This window comes from Parus major, chromosome 1 (assembly GCF_001522545.3).
Source record: "Parus major isolate Abel chromosome 1, Parus_major1.1, whole genome shotgun sequence".
Taxonomy (NCBI): Eukaryota; Metazoa; Chordata; class Aves; order Passeriformes; family Paridae; genus Parus; species Parus major.
Window position 1 is genome coordinate 11,957,139 of NC_031768.1, and position 24,543 is coordinate 11,981,681.

The following is a 24,543-nucleotide window of genomic DNA, read 5'->3' on the forward strand; positions in this document are numbered from 1 at the left end:
TGAGTTCTTCACTGAAAAGATAAGACAGATCTGTGGGTATTATGAAACTGTTCTACTTGTATGAATCTTTGAGACTTTAAATATTAATAAGACCTTTAGTTAAGTAAATGTGAATATAAAATATCAAACTAAAATGCAAATGGCATACATCTTTCAAGTATTTATAATATATGCTATCCAGACATCAGAGGAGCAAAGAGCAGTCCGGGTTTCAAAGTCATATGTAAGCAAAAGAGAATAATCAGAAAATCATGTAATGTGACACAGGACTTGAATAGTAAAGATAAGAATTACAAGTTTCTCAAACAAAGGAGCCATTTTAGAATAATAAACAATAATATATGTGACAAAAATATCAGTGTAGAAAAACAGTATCAAATATACTATGTTCTTTTCATTACAGTGCAGCTATTCTCTACTGTCTCTTGAATAACAGGAGTAAAATATACAATGAAAAATTCTCAAATTCTTTAAAATCAGATTATTTTATGGTAGTAGCCATAAAAATGTGCAAAAATTCCACTTCTCAAAGTGTCATGAAGCATTCTTGCTGACACAGAGCTTTTATAGCAGCTATGTATCAGTCATTCTGTCCTGAGCTTTTCTGCTGTCATCTACAAACAATATATGTGAAGATTTTCATGAGAAAGTAAATGACAACAACAAACTTTCCTCTGAGATTTTATGAAATCACTGGGGCTGTTTCTTTTTATGGTACATCCTGAAAGAGTGAAAAAAAAGAAGATGCAATTTCTGCTTTCTGAAGGGCCATTGAGTGCTGTTCGAGTTCCACAGGTCATCGCAAGAAGCCAATATGCTCATGACCCCATCTAATTTTTTTATCTGAAACACCAAATGGAAACAGTCATTTGGGTTCTGACTCCAGCAGAGGTCTGATTGCCTGAACTGCTTTTTAAATGGACATGAGGGCATTGATCTCTCCACAAGATGAGGTCAATGTAACCATCTGTTCTGGGACCAGCCCTTCCTCTACAGCAATAAAACATAAAGAAGGTCCATCCATCTTTGGGCCACCATTCCCTACATTTTCCTAGTTTAGAATAAAATTTAGTCTTCTTTTTATTTTATTTTTTAACTCAGTTGAAGTCCAGAGTTTGTAGCTCAGTTTGGCTGCTAAACCTGAAGCTTTCTAACATACCCCTTTTTACACCCTGGTGGAATGATTTTCCTACAGATGTACAAAAATTCACATTATTTTTTGTAGTGCACTTGCATGTTTATATATGTATATAACATAATATTTAATTTAAAATATTTTTTGCTGGGATAGGAGCCTAGTGCAATGCCCAGTGTTCTAAGGGTCCTCTATTCAAATGTCTTAAATGGCTTTTTTTTTGGGGGGTGGGGGTAGGGGACTGATGAATAGTTCAATGAGACGTTCCACATTTAAAGAATGTCCACATTTAAAGAATAGGTGATAAGTTCAATTTCATCCTTTTTTTTTTTTTTCCTTGCCTTTATTTTTCTTAATATTTATCATTTTATGATCCTGCTTTTTCTCATATGTTGACTACAGGAGAAATGTGGTCCATCTATCATGATAGGTTTAAGGTATCCTAAACCTCCTCTGGATGTGAGACACAGAAAAGCCATTTCAGGAATGTTAATTAACACTTTCAATTAGGGTGATTGATCAAAGTTTAGTGTGATTCCTAGGGAAAGATCATCTCCTTTCCCTTTTTTTGGGTATATAACATAGCAGTAAAATCTGCTGTATTATAATGCAATTAAATGTGTATAGTCTTAAGTAGGGACATAACTTTTATTTTGGATTACACAGTGTAAATCAAACTTAGGCAGCTAAATAATATCTCTGGTAACTACTTAATTAGCCTTTCAGTCACATTTTCTTGATTTCTTTTCTTTTAAGTCTTCCAGCAGAAGTGATTGAAAGAACAAAAAGAAGCCAAGAATGTGTTCCACTCTAAAACAAAGTAAGTTCATAATAACCTACTTATTAATTTGAAAGTTCTTATCTCTTTTCTGAAGACTTTTAACTAATTCATAATTTAAAAGTTTGGTGGCAGATGTAAGAAATTTTGTTTTGTTGAAACTCCAATCTGACTTTCTCTTAAAACTGCTACCGTTGCCTTCCAAAAAGGAAGCAGGTTTTAAATTACTGATATTTCTACTAATGTAAAACCTGTAAAATAAAATTTTTCTCTTTTATTAAATATTTTTTTCACTTATTCCATATAAATTTCTTCTTGATCTAAGTCATCAAATAAGTATCATAAAGGCAGTCTTCCCAAATTCCAGATACCACTTAATTACTAACTCCTACTACAAGGCTATATGGCATAGCACAAACACAATTTCAGAGACTTGAACATGATGATAAAAAGATGACAGTTCAGTACTGCTCTTATTTTTTCCATTTATTTATTTAGCAAGCAGTATACTCTCTGGTCTTAGGCTTCTAATCAGCCATTACACATGCTCACATAAAAATAGTGCCATTTCAAATGAATACATGGACCCTTATTTATATCTTTCATTTTAGGCAGGACAATGTGAGGAAAAAAATGGTTAAGGAATACATTAGATAATTAAGCAGCAAACCCCATACAATGATCTTTAAATGTCTTTGAAATTATCTTACTTCCTTTAAGTGAGAGTATGCTAAAACTGTAATAACTACTCTTTATAAAGGATAGTGTTTCCTGGGGGTTTTCTGCAAGTCATGAAAAATGTCTGACAAACTAAATTCCTACAGGTCTCTCATTTATGAGCAAATACATAACAGGTACATCATGAAATATCCTATGTTTTACAAAGGGCTATATCTCATTTAGCTAATAAACAATTTTTAATTACCATATGTCACATACAGGACAACAAGGGGGCCGGGAACAGTCAAGATGGGTTTACAAAAGGCAGGTCCTGCTACCAACCTGATCTTCTATGGCAAAGTGACCCTCTTTGTAGTTGAGGAAAGGCTGTAGATGTTGTCTAAGTGGACTTCAGTAAAGCCTTTGACATAATTTCCCACAGCATTCTCCTGGAGAAACTGACCGTTCACAGCTTGAAAGTTGCACTGTTTGCAGGATAAAAAAAACTACCTGGATGGCTAGGCCTAGAGAGTGGTGGGGAATGAATTTAAATCCAGTTGGCTGGTCACAGGTGATGCTTATTTATGTCTTTATTTTGCAGCTTAGACCAATTTATTTGCTGGAAGCAGTGGAATATAGATCTTCAAGACTGTTGGCATTATATATGAGCGTTTCCTTTTACGGTTCAACTTACCATATGTTTCCCTCTTCTGAGTTTTAAGGTTCATTCCTTGCCTTTTTTTGCACTGTGTAAAATTTGGTAAGCAGATAAAAATCTGAAAACAGTGTATTATAATAGGAGCTAGGATTAATTATAGCTACTATGTTATTTCTACTAAATCAGCAGACCTCGTGAAAAGCCAGTGCACATCTGCGCGTCTCAATCAAACACTTTTCACAGGCTCCTTTGCTTGCTAATTTTTTGTACAAACTCTGTTGCCCTATGTCTGCTGGGGGGTTCAGTTTGTTGTCTTTTAACTTCCATCTTGAACTGGGATCCCAAGGGATGGGAGCAGATGGCTAACAATGCAGAGCAATCAAAATTTATTAGCCTGGAGGACGTGTAATTCAAACAGAAGTGAGCTTGGAGATGAAAATCCCAACAGGCCTTACTCCCAGATGCACTTACATGTAAAGGCTGGGATTCTTTAAGGGATATGAAGTCAGTGGGAAAATTAATCTGAAAGAGGGCTTGTGGAGGGAACTTTAGGAGACATAAATTTGCAAAGTCCTCTTTCACATGCAATTAACATAGGTAAGTGCACTTGCCACTACCTGTGCGGCTTCAAGTTTTTTGAACACTGATAAAACCCTGATAGGATTTTATGTCCACTTCCTTTAAGATAATGTTTTCACTCTGAGTTTCCATAGCATCTCCTTATCCATTCATGGAGGCTTCCTGACATTTTTGCCCAATTTCCTCCTTGTACAGACTGCTCCTGAGCTTGGAGAAGGTGAACCTGCAATTCAACCAGCCCTCTGTCTTCCAGGGCTCTATCACACTGAACTCTACCAAGCAGGTCCTTGAAGGGGCAAAAGGCTGCTTTCCTGAGTTCCAGGGCAATGAGCTTATTGTGGGCCCTCCTCACTGCCCTGAGGAACTCCAATTCCACCATCTCACAGTCACTGCAGCCTCCACTGCTTTGGAGCAGTACATTCCCCCCCAGCTTTTCCCTGCTGGTGAGCACGAGGTCCAGTATTGCACCTCTTGTTGGCTCCTCAATCACTTGTAGGAAAGTTGTTGACACATTCAAGGAACCTTCCCAATTGCTTGTTCCAGACATGGACATGTGCACCAGCCCAGCCAGCATGGGTTTGAGAAAGGCAGGTGCTGCTTGACCAGTTTGATCTCTTTCTATGACAGGGTGACAGTAACAAGGGAAAGGGCAAGATGAAACAGCTCAAGTTGTGCCAGGAGAGGTTTAAATTGAATCTAAGAAACAATTTCTTCTCTGAAACAATGGTCAGGTATTGGAACGGGCTGACCAGGGAAATAGTGGAATAATCATCCTTGGAAAGCATTCAAAAACCTGTAGGTGCACTTGGAGACATAGTTTAGTGGTGGACCTCTCAGTGTTACATTAGTGGTTGAACTTGGTGAACTTAGAGGTATTTTCCAACTTTAATGATTCTGTGTTCTAAGTTGTGACAGCTGGTAGCAACTGTTTTTTGGCAGTAGACCTTGTTCTTGTCAGCATATATTCCATGCTTTCTTTTTGTGATGTGATTTTGCATTATTTAAGTGTTTTAGCATGTTTTAGTATGGTTACAGTGAAAATAAAGGGGGAAAAAAATATTCTGAAGATAAAGCCCCAGAAGATCAGCTAAAGTTTAAGGGAACCATAGCAGTACTCTCACATTGTTAATGACTAGAAGCCAAAAAAGGGCTCTTTTCAGCTAGCTGTTCCTCCAAACCTGAAAATCATATCGATATGGACATCTGAGAGCACCATTGGCACACAGGACTGACACACAGGAGAATTAAGCAGATAATGTCAGTAAATTAAATTTCTCTGCAGTAATATCTAAAGTGTATTTGGACAGGACAAAGTGATGAGATTTCAACATAGCTCACTGACCTTTCACAGATCTCACTGACACATGGGGAGCATCCCACAGGATACTGTATGGCCCAACACATTGACTGGAACCCAATTCACCTCATGAAGAATAAATTCATTTCCACTAAATATGGACAATGCCTTTTGACTGACAAAGTTAGATAATGTAATGCTAGTTACTGGTATCAAGGCAGAGATGTCCTACTGAGATCCTTTTTCAGTTGGCTAAGGAAACACTGTTTCCACACTGGTCACAAAGTACATCCTTGGAATAGTGCAACAAGACAGACAGAAATCTCCTCATAGTGCCTTTCTCAATTGTTTTGACTGCACATATGTGGAAATATTTTTGTAACTGTTAAAGTATTCTGACTTTATTGGGACAAGCACCAAAGTGGGTTTTACCCAAGTATAATCTCATCATGCCCCATGTTTCAGAGGAATTCTTAATTTTAAAAGGAATTGATGAAAAGCTTTACAGTCACAACCTTGTGGAAGGGTCAAACCATTCATCAAACCAGGGAGTCTGCATAGGTAACCAATTTCCAAGTCAAAGTCCTAGCATTTTGTAATGTTATTTTTTCAAGTGACTTTACTGTTGAGGTGGTTTTTCTTCAGATTAAAACCTTGATTCTGCCCAACTGAATCTAGGTTTAGTAAAATGGGTTTCCAATAAGATCACAGGAAGAAAGCAGCACAGATAGTACAACATTGCTAGATCTGGAATTATATTTGCTTAGATTCCCCTGACTGTTAGCAGATTTCAAACACTGAAAGTTGCTGAAATGTTAGACAACCTGGTAAAGAGAGTAGTGCTGCTGTTCAGCACATACTTTCCTGATATCTTCCAATTGGTGGTGAAATGTGTTCCTCACCAGAATGAATTCTATTTATTTATAACTGAATGCCCTGGCTGACTGGCAAAGATGGGATGCTAAATTAAACAGTGTGTAGTCCTTCAAAATCTGTAAAAGTATTGAAGGAGGCCACTTTTAGGTGCAAGATATGATACTTCAGCCTAATCTAAGTTAAATGTTATGATGCTATTTCACTAAAAATGTTACTTTGTGCCTGACTCCATTGTGTTTCATTGCATAACCTCAAATTCATCCATATTAGAATGTGAAACTCTAAATACTGGCATAAGTCTAAACCTGCAGAAATTTCTGAAGAAATCACAGAGCTAATTGCCATTTTTCATTGAATCATGATAAAAGATGAAGGAGAAATGTTAGCAATGATTTGAATATGCTTAGCAATTACTGTTCAGTGAAATATAATATTATTGAGGAACAATATTATATAATTTAAAACTCTCAGATTCTTGTATGTGAGTATGCTAACACATTAGACAAATTTAATATTTTTGATGAGGGGCAGTTTCCTTCTTTGTTTACTCTTAATTTGTACAGGCATTCCATAGGGAATGTGAACAAATTAATATCCATTAATTCTACTTAATAACTGAAAGCACTTCCTTGAAGGTGGGGAAATGAATCTAGTTCCAAAGTCCATAAACCTATCTGCACATCTTTAGTCTTTCATAATAATTTCTGAGCTGATTATCAAAATAATAGATAAGGGACAATATATTACAGAAAAGGCTGCAACAGTTCAAATATCACATTGTTACTGTTGTTAGGTACAGATAATGAAATATTAAAATAATGTGTAAAGATTTAATTGTTTTAAATATAAAATTACTATTATTTAAATTATATTTATAATGTTACATAAATTATATTTCTATTAAAAATATTTTTTATTTCATTTGTGTTTAATAATTTTATTCATGTAGCAGAAAATCTTTGTGCTAGGTGCTATATACATAAACTTAAAAGATGTCCTATTTTATGGGAAATCTGAAAGTATTCAACTATTTTAGTTCATTGACAAATTAGGAAAAAATAAGTCCCTAAATAACAGAAAATCAATTTTTAGAGCTATAGCAGGAATGAATGAAAGGAGAGAATCTTAAGCAAGAGAGAACAAGGGAAACAGTAAACTAGGACACCAGTTAATAAATGGACACTCCTTCAGAATACTAATTTTGATTATGATAATGAGAGAGAATGGTAGAGGAATGCTCAATATAGATTTAGGGCCAAATCCTGCAGTTTTTGTACTTGCAAAAGCAAGAAATAGAAAAGACATGAAGCAGCCAAGAAAGAAGATTGTTAAAGGTAACACAAAGGGACAATAATGAGCCAGGGAGTCTGTGGGTCACATTGCCAAACCAAAGGTTATCCTAAGAATGGGAGCTAAACAGGAAGTATCAGAATGACACTTCTGACTAATTTCTTAACAATGATAATGAGAAATAAAGCAAACTACTAAGATATTCTAAAAAAAAAAGAATGCAAGTCTCACCAGGATTATAATTCTGGAAATGTGAAGAAAAGTACAGAAGATTTAAACAGTTCTTTAAACAGTAACTGCAAAAAATGAACGAAAGTGAAGGAGAAGGTACTCAGAAGTAAGCTTCATTCATGATAAGAGCTGGCTCTGAAGCGCTTGATGTTTTTTAAACAGTGTTCAGTTGGGTCAGGTAGAGAAAGCTAGACATGAATTTCCCCGTACAGAAATGTGAAGTGCAGCATCCAATGCAAAAAAATTGAAGATGTGTTTTAAAAATATATACATATCACAAAAAGGGAAAGAACCAGAATGTCTTCAGATTGATCTTCAAGGTTTGGACCTAAGAGATCTATTGTGGGTGAGATAATGAAAAAATTCAATCCTGAAAACTATCAAGAAACTGAGATACAACACTTAACAAAGAATAGAATTTGACAAGCAAAGGCATAGAATATTGAGGTGTGTTAGGGATGGGCGGTGCTTAGATTTTCTTGCCAGGGTGAAAAGTCTAAAATTTGTTAGAAAGAGACACCTTGAATAGAAAGATTTATCAGGACCTCTCCTGCAATACACAAACAGGTTGAGACTAAATAACAAGGCTGAAGACAAAATACAGTGTTTGGAAAAAAACATGCAAGAATTATGCTACCCTGCAACACTTTGTAGACTCCAGTACTAATGGATTACAGCAGCACCACTAACTCTGAAGATCCTTCTTAAAACTCACTGTAACTCATCACAGTTGGATATTGTTTGATCCTCCATCTGCAAGAAAAAAAACCAAACAGTTTTACTTCTGTTTCTGGTTCATAAAGGTACCTGGGTGTTCTCACCTAAGCTTGAACATTTCCTAACCCATTGAACTCTGTGTTTTGTGGGATTCCTCCACTCATGACTGATCAAAACCATCACTTCAACCGATGTACATCGAAAATGCAACATCAAGTCTCACTGTGGATCCGCAGGTAGTAATAACTTCCACCTCCAGTATCAACTTTTACAATTTCCTGTTCTTTTCTCTATATATTTTATTAAGTCATATATTTATACTTTTCTATTGCCATATTGCTATAAATAATAATAATAACCAAAATGGCTACATATCTCCTTTCCATTGCAGACAAATTGTTCTAAAATAAACCCTACCTATATATATATATGTGAAAACACTGATCATTTAGTGTAATTTCACTCTAATCCTCCACAAGACATCTATTAACAAGCACCTGAGTTACCCTTGCCTTTAGTGATAGGTTGAAAGAGGAATGTATCAAACAGGTAATCAAAGGTGATTATCCTGCTCTGTTCAGTGTTTGTGCAGCCTCACCTTGAGTATTGTGCAGTTCTGGGACTCACCATTTAAGGAAGATGTGAAGGTCCTTGAATGCATCATACCTGCCAGAGCAGGTGTAGCAGCAGCTTACAGCTTAGCAAGAACTCAGCTGAAAATTTGCTAAAACAATTGAGTCATCCTGTGATACCCAGGCTAACTTTTTGTCAGAAAAATGGTTTCAAAATAACATAGAGAGGAATATATGTAATGAACTCTATTTGCAGAAGTCAATATTTTAATTCCTTCTGTAGTCAAGTGAGGGGAAAAAAGTAATAGGACATGATTCATCTTATTCTTTAGTAGATATCTAAATAGGTCAGATGAATCATACTCTAAAGGGCTTTTTCTCTCTGATATCTACAAAGAGAACCCAAAGTGACTAATTCAGATGTAGACGACTAAACTATAGATGTCTAAAGTTAGCTGCAGTGAATCCCACACAGAGTGGCTTGTACCTTCCTAATGCATGGGAGAGGCTGGGGAGTAAGTTCACTTTCATAGCTGGCACAGTTGTAATAGATTGTCACAGACAAATTTGATTTGTCCTAAGCTGACATTTTTCCAACAGAAAGCTGAAATAAGAACTCTTTGAGTAGCAAAACCAGTAAATCTACTTTGGGGTTTCCAAATACATAAAGCTAACAAATCTCAAAATATAACTGGGGATTTCCAGGAAGTGTTTTAGTTTACCAAAAAATATGCTGTGACAGCACTATTGCTTGCAGTGAAGTAGTACCTAGATCTGAAATGAATAAAGTACAAAAAATGGTGACTAAAATGTCTCATGGATGAAGCAAATGCCTCACAAAGTGACTCAGTGACTTACAAAGTTACTTGTCTCGTTAAGGACTTTTGGATTTGGGATCTTTTTCCCTTTGAACTGAAGATTGACTAGAGGGAAGCTGTTTTCTCTTGTTCAGTCTCAGTTGTTTATTCTTTTCTTATCAGCATTACGGGGTACAAGAAGCTATGTATACTACGATAGAAAAGAGTAAAATGGCTAACAAAGATCTTCTTCAAGGTCTTTTATATGTCCATTTACCCAATTAACAGATGCCAACTAAATTATTTTTCTTAGTGACCCAATGACCCAACACCTGTGTGCTGCACTATGGTATTTTCTATCCAATCACTTACTACTACGCAAAAACCTCTAGGAGAAGAACATGAAGAAGAAAGAAGAGGGACAAGAGACAACACCCTAAATCCTCCATCTTGTCTCCTGTTCTCTAAACTAACTTTTTCACCCAGTGATTTAAAAAACTTTCTAATCTACACACACTTTTCCTATCTAACTTTAACATTTGTTCTCATGTATCACCATGAAAACATGCTCATGAATTTCATATTATATGAAATTCAGTGTTTCTTTGAATCCTATAACTAAGTATTAGAAACAAGGGCACACACTGTATCTCAGACTCCAACATCGACTCTCAGGCATGGGAGTGTCCAGTTTAAATAGGACAAAACTGAGAAGTAATATAGTGGAGATTCACAAGTTTGTGCTTGACCATTCATTCATCAGCCCTCACAATACTTGGACTGAAGGCACCTGCTGAAACCGGCAGAAGTTCAGGTTCAGACATGTTAAAGATAGCATTTCTTTTCACAGCATGTAATCAGCCTCTGTTATTTGGTGCTATAAGCTGCTGCAAAGGCAAATATCACTAGTTGCAAAAGAGATTAGGTAAACTCATTGAAAGAGCAAAAAACAGACTAGTAAAAGGACTAGTCAGAGACCTACTATTTAAAACTCCTAAAATTATTCTAGATGCTGGGGAATGCAATAAGAAATGGAATGGAGACTATCAGAGCAGGCAGGATGTGCTCTTCCTACCCTTCTCCTTCTGCCATTGCCAGAAGCATGGAGAAAACAGGGCTCTGCTGATCCAGCTTGGTGGGGTTCTTAACTTCTTACAGGTATAAAACCTTACTCATATAAACTGCTCTGACCATGTCACTCCTTTTAAGCAGATACTTAGAAAGGATGAGCAAAATTTCCTCTAAATCAAAGAAACACAACTCAATGTATAGACCAATCCATTTCTGAGTAGCTCTAAGATGGGCAGCAGGAGCAGCTTGAGATGACTGAGCCTCAGGACACAAAGCACCAGAACAGATTAATTTAGTTCTGCTTCTGATTAAATTTCCAGGGAGACTCTCAGCACCTCAAATAATCATGTTAATCACTTTAGTAACAATCTTGGGTAAAGCATTCCACAATTTTCTGTGGTACAAGTGCTAGTTATTAAGTTGTGTGATGCCCTCTGGAATGGAGAATGTGAGGAATCTGAACTTGCAAAGACTTGGCCATCAAACCTGCAGGACTCTTCTGTGTGCTTAGAAGAAGCTTGTGCTCCACGGCTGGCAAATGAGTCCTTACACTCTCAATGAAACTCCTCTCCTTTAAACTGCACAGCTCTTAGTGCCTGCTCATCAACACAGCCCTTTTCAGTAAACACCTTTGCAGCCTGAGTTGTGTATTAAATGTGTTTTCTATTTAAGACAGGTGCTGGAAGGGTCCTTATGTTTATATAGTGGCTGAGATAGCTCCTTCCTGTGTTAGGATGGCACAATTAGTGCCCAACATAGTGCTGACATCACTCATCACATATATTCTTCTGAGATACTCAGTGTCCTTCCAGAGAATTCTCCTAAATAAGGCTTAGTTACTTGAAAAGTTATCTCAGGGAATTGCAAACAGTATGACCCTGAATTTACAAGTGTCCCTCCCAAGTATCACTGAAATGACAGCTGCAATCAGACATGAAGAAAAATATATTTCAAATTTTTTAAAGAGTTGTATTGAGGTTTTGGCTTTCTTTTTAATCTGTGTGTAAAAATGTTGTGCTATTAGAGATTAAGTACATTTTTCATCTTTTTCATGTTAAATTCTGAAATATATTCAGTGAAACTAAAAGGCTAATTGTTTTTATGGTAGAATAGAAATAGGTTCTGAGAAAAGTTTTAGATATATGTCCTTTGAAGGTAACGTTTTGAAAACAGAACTACCTGCTACTTTGATAAACGATGATTAAGATTTCCTGCTGTGAGCATGCATTCTTTGCTAGACTGAGTAAAAAGGGATGTTGTATTATGCTATTATGGATGCCTAGTAACCCTTAAGACATAAACATCAGTCTGCAATCATTGAAGATCCTTGAATTTCTCACTAAAAATGACATCTTTTTTAGTGACCATTGCTGATGTAAAAACCCTATGAAATTAGGCACATTATCATATGTGTGTTTTAGATTAAGCCGTTAGATTTTTTAATGAAAAAAGATAAGAGAGGAAGTGGTAACAGTGGGAAAAGAAAAATACAAGAAGTGTTCACGAATAAGTGGTGAATTCAAGTGGGAAAATCTGGTTTTTTTCTATGTTGTTTTGCCCTTCAACTTGTCTGCTGGCTCTTCATTAGCATTCAGAGAGCAGTTTTGTCATTCATAGTGATTCACTAAGGTATTATGAATACGCAAAATATCACAAGCTTTTTATGTCCATGGTTTGTCTTAGATGTTCGAAAGAATAGCTGAAGCCAATCAGTTCCTGAAAACTTGCATGTAGGTGAATTCCATTATTGAAGATAAAAGCAATTTATCAATTCTCACAGCACACCAAAATATTGATGTCTATCTGTTTTCTTAAGAAAATACCTCCTGTTTATTTTTCCTCACAATAAGACTAATTGATTTATAGGTTAGTATGTTACACTATTTTTGTTTCTCTCTCTGTTATTAGTTGGTAATACATTAAAGGGCTGTGTATTCAATGAAGTATTTGAAAAGTTACAGTTTCTCCCTCTTCTTTATGGTAACTTCTGACCTTCTGAACAAAACATAAATACAATTTTACAAGCAATTCTCAGCAAGTTCCATTCTATTTTTGTATATACCCATCAAAATCAGGTGAGAATTATAGTATTGGATCTAGGATCATTCTTATTTCCCTTTTCTTTTAATAAATCCTGATTTTTCTTCTAAAAATAATTAAATTGCAGGCAGTTATGAGTGTTTGAAGGGTGATACTTTCAGTTTCTGAGGGGTTTCTAGGTTTTTATTGTCTAGTTGGTGCAAAGGCTGCACAAAACCGTCACCCTTTGTAATATTCTTGGAAACAGCAGCTCAGACCTAAAGTGTGCATGCAAGGAAGAACAGCTTCACTGAAGCAGGAATGATTTACAATGGACAAGGTTTAGAGTATTGCCTTAAGAACACAAAGAAGAAAAGAAGGAAAGGAGGAAAAAAAAATCTTCTCAACCATTTTTCTTTAATAATTTTTGGAAATAGAAAGAAAGTGGAAGAGTTTATAATTGCAGTTATAAAAGGAAGACAGACAGAGGAGAATGTTGCATCCCCCTGAATACAGATGAATCCAAAAATATCTTGGTACCCATTAGTTTAGATGCAATAGAAATGTCATTTCAGGTTCTCTCATATACTTCAAAAAGCAGGAAAGCATAATTTCTAGGTGTGTGAAAGATTCTTAAATAGCATCAAATACAGTAATTGTTTACAAAAAATCCCTACACAACAAGCAGTATTAATCAGATCCTACTATCCAGTATATCCATGACATTTTACAAATTTTTACTCATATTTTCATTTCTTTTCATTTTAAGTAGACTCTTTAAAACAGAACTTTTTATCTGACAAATAAGTATTGAAACTTAAATTCTGGGAGCGGGGATATAATGCTTAGAAAGGAATATTGTGATATCACATTTGAAAGAATCTCAGTTTCTACTCAGCTTGCTTGCAGAGATATGGACATGAGGAGAAGTCATATAGCTCAAACACTGAAATAGGATCATAGGATTACAGAATTTTACAATGGCTTGGGTTGGAAAGGATCTTAAATATCATCTACTTCTAACCATGTGCAGGGGCACTTTTTGCTAGATCAGCTTGCTCAAAGCTGCATTGAATTTGGCCTTGAATGTCTCCAAGGATGGGGCATCCACAATCTCTCTGAGTAGCCAGTTCCAGTGCCTCACCACTCTCACAGTACAGAATTTTTTCCTAATATCTAATCTAAACCCACACTCTTTCAGTCTGAACCCATTCCCCCTTTTACTGCCACTCTTGTGAGGAGTTTTGCCCCATTTCTCATATAGGCTCCCTTCAGGTGCTGGAAGGCCACAATTAGGTCATCCATAAACATTTTCTTCTCCAGGCTAAGCAACCTCAATTCTCTCAGCCTTTTCTCCAAGAAATGTGATCTGTCCCTCTGATCATCTCGGTGGCCTCCTCTGGACTGGCTCCAACAGGTCCATGTCCTTCCTGTGCTGGGACCCCAGAGCTGGAGGCAGCAGGTGGGGTCTCAGCAGAGCAGAGGGGGAGGCATCCCCTTCCTCACCCTGCTGCCCTCAGTGCTTTTGATGCAGCCAAAGATGTTTTCTGGGCTGCAAATGCCCATTTCCAACTCACGTGCAGTCTCTCATCCACCAGCACCCCCAGCTCCTTCTGGACAGGGCTATTCTTGATCTGTTCATCCTGAGTTTACACTGGACATTGCCCTAACCCAGGTGCAGCCCCTTACACTTTATCTTGTTAAACAGCATGAGATTCTCCATGGGCCAGTTCTCAAGCTTATCCAGGCCCTCCAGATTGTGTCCCATCATCCAGGTGTGTCCACTGCACCTCAGTTTGATGTCATTTGCAAACTTGCTGAGGGTTCATTCCATACCTCTATCTGTGTCATTAATGAGGATAGTAAATGGCACTGGTCCCAGTACACACCCTGAGGGACACCACTTGTCACTGATGTCCCTTGGGATGCTGAGCTGTTGACCATGACCCTCTGGATGTGACTGTCCAACCACTTTCTTATTCATCTAACAGTCCATGCATTGAACCCATCCAGTTTAGAGAGAAGGATGTTGTGGGGGGCCATATCTAAGGCTTTAAAGAAGTCCAGATAAATGACATCCCTTCCCTTGACCATTGTCAAGGACAATGTCACTACAGAAGTCATGCAGAGGGCCTTCTTTTTGCTTTATCTCCCCCCTCTCCTCGGGAGACCAAGTCCAAAAAGAGTGTTTAGTTATTACTGCTGGAATTCCTGTTCATATGAAATGATAGAAAATATTTTTGTAAAATTATATTTTTAAAAACAAAGACAGCACACAATCCCAGCCAGAACTCTCCAAGGAAATTCACTTCCATCAAGAGAAGATTGACTGACTGACTGACTTCTATAGTGATTACTAAACTAGTCCCATAAGTAATCACATGTTCTTTCTACTTCCCCACTGAAATATGCTCATCTCACCAGAAAAAAAAAAAAAAAAATATATATATATATATATCTGGTGGTTAGAATTTCCTTCATCCTGCTATACAGGCACTGATGTTGATTGCATCAAGATTGGACATCAACATTCAAGACATTAGGTGCTGGAATAGTGCAGTCCCATCTGGCATCCAGGGAATATTAAAGATGAACTTGTGGTCTCCCAGATTGTGGGAGGTATTAGGTGCCTCAAAAGGTGAAAGGAAAAATCAAAAGTCCCTGAAGTTACCCAGTAGGAAGCCTTGAATTCTTAATCCTATTTCTAGGAAGCATTCAACTCTTAATCCTATCTTTATACAAATTTCTGCCTCCTCTGTAACACAGACCCCCACAATAGCATTGCTAAGCAGTTGTGTTGGACCAGAATAGGAAGTAGCAAGCAACAGTGACATCTTCATACACCTGTTTAGTAGGACCTAGCAGGTGGTAAATCTGAAACTCCTCCAAAATGAACTTATATAGAAAGTCTACAATGAAAAATAGCATCTGCCTATGGTGTAATTTGTCCCAGAAAAGTATATCCTTGTCTCTCTAGACTGCAAAGGAGCCTAGAGCTACCGTCCTCTTAATTAAGATGTTTTGGTTAGGGCACTAGAGTTAGGGGTGCAGAACAAAGTCTGTAGCCAAATGTGCCGGAAGATTTTAGATGTCATTTGCATTTAGCATTGTTTTTGAGGAATAATGTCAGATATAGACAACTGAAATCTGCTTAAGTCTTGTTTAAGGCAAGGTGCAAGTCTGCAGCATTTTTAGGGAAAACTGACATTTTTTTAATTTTATTTTTTACATGCTTCCATTTTCTCTGTCACAGAGCACTCACAACAGTTTCTCTGCATGTATAATGTAAAGGATGAATTTTGATTCCTTTTGCTATTGTTTTTGTCTTTTCTAAATGTTTTCCCAATTACAAAATTTTTCATAGTGTTTTTTGACACAAGGAAAATGTGTATGTAATTACTTTGACTGGACTGCACTAAAATAGTAATCTGATTTTTAAAATTAAAAGAAATTCTCTTTGACAAATGGTAAAAGCTGATACAGAAGAAAAGCTGAAAACAGAGAAAGCAGACAGCTAACTGACAACCAGTCTTCTGATTTTTCTCAAAAAATATGTGAAGTTCATATACCAGGAACTTGTCTTTGTAAGCTAACAGTAGACCTCTTACCCCTCCAAAAGGGGAAAATCAAAAAAAACCAAGGCAATTAAATGTAATGGCACACTGAAATACTACATCAAGAATTAATGTCTTTTGCTGATACAGAAATTGTATCTTTAGATATATTTGCCAGTATAATGTACGGTCTATAAAACTGCTGGGTGTGTGCTCCAGCCGTCATGGAAGTTGGAAGTTAACGCTGGCATGGCTGGGGCTCACCAGGAAAGTGACTGACTGGGGTTTGAGAAACACAGGCAAAGTAAGACACTTTGTGAATAACTTGCTATAAATATCCAAAGAACAGCAAGACTCCTGCGCTGCCATTTTCCTCACAGAGCAGGTATTTTGGAGGATCTCCATTCTTATCACCATTATCTTCACTGGCCTTATCCAAATCAATATATTTTATCATTTGGCACTAATATGTATACTTAGCCTGCAAAAATAAGATACTAATTCAAATATAGGAAACTAATTAATCTTAAGAATACTTAACGGGGAACAAGCTTACATTGGTCAAATCCTGTCCTCATGGAAAACTCAGAGGAATGGCTATGCAGCAAATGTGACAGATGTCAGTTCAAAAGACTACTGTTAGATATTATTACTATTCAGTCACCATTTTATGGTGACACTAAGAAGACAAAAAGAATCATCATCACTCTACGAGCTAAAAGTGACATATGAGTACTTTTGTGGGAAAATGCAGCATGCTCTGCACTTAACGGCAATTCCACCAGCAGCCACCTTCTTTCTCATTGTAGTAATAGAATTAATGTCTTCCCAATCAAAAGTGTACAAGAAAGAGGCAAATGGCTGCATATGCTTCTAAGAAGTCCATGTTTTATCCTGACTAAATATAAATGGGTAGCATTCTTGTCTTGTTTTGGTTGTAAAAATATCTTTTTGTTCTGTGACAGGTGATGATATACTTAAAAAAATCACTGTTTTGTGGGTTTGGTTAGTTTGGGTGTTCTTTAATCTGCTTTATTCTTTTTCTTGAAATGTTTTAATGTGCCTTATAAGAGCTGCTCTTACTGCTGATGTAATATATTTTAGCTCTATTTTTCTTAAGAACAGACTTAAAAGAAATGATGCTGATTGATGTTCTTGATGTTTCCTAAATCTATACAGTCTTTGCAGTGTTCAGTCCTGTGAGTAATGTAAAATGCTTCTTACATTGCATATGTCAATGAAATGATCTAGCCCTGAGAAATTTTGCCTGCATTTTTTTTTTCAATTTGAAGAATGCAAACGCATTAGCATTTTTACATTTATAAGCACATGATGCATAAATCGTGCTTTTCCATAAATACTTAGATTGCAAATTGACAAAAAATGCAACATGAGAACTATTTCCCTGTGACCATATTCCTGAAATACTGCAGCATCAAAGATAATACATTTAAACAAGATAAACTTGCTTTTATAGCAGAATGAATTTGTTCAGCATTTGTAGAGTAGTGCTCTGGGAGACAATCTGTGCTGTCATAATTCAGTGACTAAATTCCCTGATTCTCCCTACTTAGGTAGCAAAAAACTAGTGTAGACACATGTCATATAGAAAGCAATAAAACTATGCCCTAATGACAATGAAAATCTTGCTGTAAGTATGGATCTGTAGAATTTACTCTAAAGAAGACATTGTCAGCACATAGGAGCCTCATGTCTTTATTAATTTTTATTTATATTATCAGGTTTTTGTTGTTGTTGTTTTTTGGTTTGGTTTGGTTTTGTGTTTTGTTTTGGTTTTTTGTTTTGCTCAGTTTGGTTTTGCCTGGGAAGATCCCTTGCCCTGTCAGTCTTTGTCATTTGTTGTGAGCTCTGCTGTTGTCAGGGCCTGGTGCTTCTGAAAGATTAGATGGAATTTGGCCCTCAGACTGCAAAATGCTCTTTGGAGTCAGGATCAATGTCTTCTTTAGGATTTCACATTTAAAACAGACAGAGAAACTACTACAGGTTTGACCTCTGAAGTTATTAATGCTCCCTGTTGCAGTAAGTGAGGGTATGGAGCCATTCCCACCAACCTGTGAAGGTTCTGCATGGAGAAGCAAAGCAGAGCTGTCTGAAAGCAGAATTTGGTAATCGACTGTAAAGTTATTTTACAAGAGACAGTGTAATTATTAAAACACAGACAGATCGTGCTTTGATATACTAAGCATACTGTCTGCACTTTCTCTGAGGCACTAGACAAGTAAATGAGAAATAAAAATAGATGCCTTGAGGGAGAAGAAAATAAGATTCAAACTCTGCAGCCTTCATTCATGGCCTGATTGCTCCCCCCAACCTCCCTGCCCCATTTGTGCCTCAGACTCCACAGAAAGACAGTTCCACAGCCAGAAGAGGAGTGTATTTATCAGCAGCACTGCCAGCCAAACCTTTGCATTTTAAGAAAGTAACACTGTAGTTTTCTATTATACACCTTTTGCTCTAAAGAGCTTTATTTAGCCTACACAAATATGGATTACTTCAGTTGATTTAAGCTGTCTTAGGTTTCTAATTTATTCTAAGGTTCTTGCCATTCCTTGTTTCCTGGAAGTGTTTTATTTTTCTTCATGCAATGACTTAACCCTGGTACCCAATAGGAATAGAAATAAACATTTCTGTTTCCCTTCAAGGTGCTGTTTCTTCTCCATGCTAGTTATATTGCTGGAAAAAGCAGCCGATGATAGTGAATATCCTCTTGAACATCATTAATAAAGGCTGTGATCAATCTTTGTCTCTTGCATTTTGTGCCATGTAGCTTCATTATCTTAATACTTTTTTTCTTTCTATTATTTAATTGTGCAAATTTTCCTTCACTTTTCAATCTCTGCAAGAGATACTTGTGTGTATCTCAATTAATCTTAAACCCATGTTCAAAGGAATATTGTATGAAAAAATTCAAAAGTGCAGATATATTGGTTCAGGTGGAATAAAATATAATTGGGTTTAAACAGACCTGTGAACTTACCAAGACTCTTCAAAGAGAAAAGCATTTCTCCCTCCAACTAAGGAAGTAACAATTGGTCCCATAGTAATTACTAAGTCATACTAATATAATTTTCTAAAATTTATAATGAAACTAAATTAACATTAACCCCCTAAGTTGTTTGTATATATCTGTAGGAAGGTTAATACTTTTTCCATTTCAGACTGTTTTCAGACATTTTTATGTTATTTGTTTTCATTTGCTGGCTATTTTTCCCCATCCACTTACAACCTCAAATAGAGTACTTTGTTTCTCTTTTTAGTTCTGTCCTTCTTAATATAAACAGTAATTCTTATCTCATTGTCAGGAATGAATTTCTGAACGTACTGTTCACATGCACAGAAGCTGGCAGCTGTGCTTATCAATATCTCTTGCACAGAAATTGGTGTGCTCATTCAGGCTTTTATCCATCGTACACACTTTGTTTCACCCCACATCAGGTTTCTCAAAGACTGTCCCACCACTGTGGGGACATCCTCCTGTTTCTGTCTCAGCTTGTGTCATGCCCAAACCTTTGAAGTCTTTAAACTTTTGCCTGCCATGAAAGCCCATACACTTCTGCTCTCCCAGATCCTTTCTGCCTGTCTGCTGTGAGCTTTCATCTTGATTCTGGGAGACTGAAGAGCAATAAATGTACTCCAGATCCATAAGATCTGATGAGACCCTGTGGGTTTGCCCACCTTTTAATTGTTACCTGTTCCTGACAAGGTTTCCCTGGTTCTCTCAGATGTAGCTCTTGAAAGATCTGCTTGTATTTTACTTCTTGTGATCTGGAAGAGGAATGCAGCACTTTCTCCACCATTTACAAAGTTACTGTTTTAAACACTATTGTTCCCTATGCTCCTGCTTATTGTCTAAATCATGTCAGAAAAAAGCTGAATAGTTTTTCTGTAAAAGAGGAAATAAATGCACAATCTTTCCTCTGACTGGAACAGTCACTTCTTTGAGATCCTACTCTTCCTCCAACTTATTCCTTCAGGAGTCTGTAAGCTTGCAAATTCTCAGTCCATCAGTGGCAGCACTAAGGTCACCAACAACCTCTTTAAGCAGCATTCCCTACTTTTACACATTAGATACCTGGGTGTTCCAATAGGTTTTACAATAAATTGAGGAAAAACTCCATTTCTGTCATCAGCAGGTGGAATCCAATAGACCAAGCTGCACAAACTTTCTGCAGATTGAAGAAGATTTCCAAGATTGAAAGATGGGTAAAAGCAAATGTTGGTTTTTATTTAAACAGGAATTAATATTTCCTGTAGCTTACTACAGTGAAGATCAGACCAAAAGAAGGAACAAATCAAATAAAGCAGGCAGGTAATCATGATAATTTAAAGTAGGTAAAAGCAGGAACAGTGTGTAGGTTTAAAAATACATTTATTAGATAATGGCATAAGATCAAGACTTTCTGCTTCTGGGATTCATTTTGATGAGGCTCAGTTCATGACCCCAAGTCTGGAAAAACAGAGTAAGAAAAGAGAATAAATTATCATTATCTATCTGGACAGATACTATCAGATTGACTAACAATTTGCTTTTAAGTCTGTTTATATCTGCTACAAAAGTTAACAGCTGGATAATTAAATTCTCTGCCTCTCCCAGAGGGAGTAGAGTGTGCTCAAAATGTTACTGGCCACAGAAATTATTCCAATGAGTATGCTCCTGTTTTACTTAGAGATCCCTTTATAAATGTTAATTTACCTCCTCTAAGTACAAATATACAACTGCCTTGACACTAAATGTGTCCCACTAGCAGCATGAACTTAAGTATTCAAAACATTTAGTCCTTTATCAGCATTTAAACTATGGCATACTGATCAATACATGCCATCCTGCTCCTTCTGAAGAACCCAGAATCTCTTCTTTTTCCTATCAGCACCAGAACAGACATACCATATATAAGAAATTAATTTCCTTCTGTAGGTCAGGTGGACACAAATTATTCCTAATGTGTTAGTATGGATGTGCAACATTTCCTTGCTTCCAGTTAAAGCCTATTTTAGTGAGCTGCTATATATAGGCTTAAATAGAAGTAGCAGTAGCAGTAAAAGCAGCAGTGGTTATAACAAAAATAAAAATAATTAGTATCAACAATAATAATAGAGATCCCATTATTAACCTTTATTTTGCCATTTAGTGGGAGGAATAAAAGTATTTTGCAATGCTAGATTAAGTATTTTGTAGCAGTATTTCATAGGTTGTCTTCTGTTTTATACTGTGAGTGTAAACCTTTATGGAAAGGACTGACTTTTCTTTCTGTGCTTGTATTGAACCTGACACACTTTATGTCAACAGCAACTAGTAGGTGCTACCATTAAGACAGGGAAAAAACATTTATGCTTCTTCTTCAGACATTTATGTTGGTACCAATAAATGAAATAAAATGCAAGGTAAGACTTTTATATGGAATAGAGCTATGTTGCACTCATAAAATATATTTCATAAATAATTTTTTCAATGTGTGTATTATGTCCAAACTCTCTTCCACTTGTCCAAACGTGAGATATCTCCACCCTGGAGTGTTTCACAAACACACCTACTCTATACTCTATGCCATAATGTTACAGCAGACTTGATGAACAGTGTCCTTCACACATTTCTTGTTTGTACATATGACATGTAGGAAGCAAAAGGATAAATGCTGATTTACATGTTTTACAGTAAAATTTTGGTTTCTTATGTTTCCATTTTACTTCATTTGGCATGATGACATCTGTTAGTGATTTGGGAGGTAGATACTTCTAAGTGTCCTGGAAGGCTGATAACTGGAAATTTGAACAATTGAGGATAATTTTTTTGTTGTTTTGTTTAAAGCAACTGAAAAAAGTTCTCCAAAAATTAAAAAAAAGAACAACACCAAACATTAATTAAAGTAACTTAAACACTGTATATATACCATGAGATTAGAATATTATTTACAAAACAATCTAAAATTTAATACTAGTACTAAAATGAGAAGTTGAGGCACAGAATTAAAATATTTATATAGTTGCTCTCAGATTTTCTGTTAGAATTGATAATTCTTGATGAGCAAATTACTGACAGAGTTTCTTAGATTTATGCAATATGTTTACCTAAAAACTTCCAAGGTCAGCCAAATGATTTTAATATAATACAATGTGTTAAAAAAATAATCTAATCCTAAATTGGTCAAGTGCACTTTACTTTAAAAAAATGGGAATTTATGCCAAATTTATTTATATTTTAAAACCAAAATAAACATTATTTATTACTGGAAGCAATATCAAATTGTGGTTGTCTTCCAATATAGAATTTTGGAATTTGTAAATTAAGGTCTAATTTAGCTTGTATAAACTCTTTCTTAATAGCAATAAAATTAGAGAATGAAGGACTGGAGAAAAGGAAAAAATATATTTGACTCTGAAGAGTTTATAAGACTGATAATTTGAGGGAAACTGCATTTTATATTCATAAACTGAAGTTATTTATTATTATCAGCTCTATTGGTGAAAATGTTGTTCTTTTTTATTATAGGTTCAATGAGAATGTTGCAGCAGTTGAAGCATTCAATAGAAAAAGGGAAAAGAAAAAGAATAATTTATTGGGAATTCCTGAATCATTCTTGACAAGGTGTTGTGAGGAAGGGCAACAAGATAAGGGATATCTAAATCACAGCAATGAAGGAGAGAAATATTTAATGTCCATTTGGCAATAAAGAGGTTTTTATAATTATTTTGGCAGCCAGTTTTTGTGTTGCTAGTCCAACTTAATGAACACCACAATGAAATTTAAAGTAAATAACAGAATGATATAAACATTTCTAGTTATTTATTTAAATTCATTTTTGACATTTACTATAGAAGAATAAAGATTATTTTCCTCAAATTTGTTGATTTCGAAATTAAGAACATCTTGGATCAGTCTTACTTTGGACCATCAAAAATTTTGCAGAAGTATTGCCCTGGCTAACGTGACTTCCTTCTGGCATAAGACTCTGGGAGGAGCCTAAGTCTAACTTTACTAAGAAATTTAAAGACTTTGAGAAATATCTATGCACATTCCTTTCCAATTTTAAAGGCTGCCTTAAAACAGTATCATTTTTCCTATATCAGAAAGGATGTTAATACAAAATATTACTTGAAAGATGCTATTTTTAAATGATAGTCTATATTTTAAAGGCTGTAGTTCATGTTTTATTCCTGCTGCTCAGCCTCTGCAAGGTGACTTTCATAGATCTGACTTGGTTGAAATGTTATTCATGTTCCATAAGGCACTACAAAATTGTAAGGGTTGCTTCCTTTGTAATTTAATATTCTCTTCTGATCTCTGTGTCATTTTCTCAGAGTTAATTAGCAAAAGATTGGAATGGGGAATTCATAGAAGTCTTTATTAAAATTATGTTAAAGGGTTAGAAAATTCAGTGGAGACTTCCTGAAGTGCACAGTATTAGTGTACAGTAAATATATTTTTCTATCAGGTTTTCATACTAAAATTATTCATATGTAGAACATTGATTATCTGTATGTTCAACTGGTAAAGCAAAAAATTCTTTTGGGGTAGTACTTAGATGGGATCTGTAGTGATCCTGTAGTATGTTTTTAAGATTCTTAAGCCTTAATATATCACATCAGTTTCAGGCAAATTTTGTGGAAGGCTTTTGCTGTTCACAGTGACCAAAAACACAAAAGAAAAAAAAGAAATAAAGATGACAATATCATCCCTAAGACAATATAGGGTGAAAGGATCCAGTCTACAGTTCTCAATTTCTGTACTCCATAGATAATCCAGTGATATGTGCCTGTTCTTCTGAATTTTGAGTAAGATGGAATCTCTCAAATAACCACTAATTAGAACTGAGAGAAACTTACACTATTAGAATATGGCATTCTTCCCTTCACCCATTTTTTTTTTTTCCCAACAAAATAAGTACCTAGAGATATAAGTGAAATGCACTGGTTTGTGAGAATATCACTCAAACACTGCATGTGCAGTGTCTGGTGCTGCAGTGCAAATGCTATTTAATTCATTCTGGGCTGATAGCAAAGCTTAATCTTCCTTCCAGACTTTTATTCAAGAAAACACTCCATGGTGAATCTGAATAATAATAATATGCTGTCTCCCTTCTGTGTGAAACCTAAAACATCTGTGACTGGGTCAGATTGAGGCTGATCGCAATCTGTACTGTCCCTTACAGCCCAATGTAGATGTTTAGGGAACAGTGTAAGAAAAGGTACAAACCATTTCTTTCTTTTCTTTCTTTCTTTCTTTCTTTCTTTCTTTCTTTCTTTCTTTCTTTCTTTCTTTCTTTCTTTCTTTCTTTCTTTCTTTCTTTCTT

The 24,543-nt window shown here is 35.9% G+C and overlaps 1 long non-coding RNA gene across 1 annotated transcript in view; it reads left to right on the top strand.

The window, feature by feature from the left end:
• Positions 1–24,129, top strand: part of LOC107213561 — a 41,288-nt gene extending 17,159 nt beyond the window's left edge. Inside the window, exons 3-4 of the long non-coding RNA XR_001524753.2 lie at positions 1,892–1,955; positions 22,743–24,129. This is a non-coding gene — a long non-coding RNA (uncharacterized LOC107213561). The remainder of the gene's footprint in view (positions 1–1,891; positions 1,956–22,742) is intronic.
• Positions 24,130–24,543: the final 414 nt, after the last annotated feature.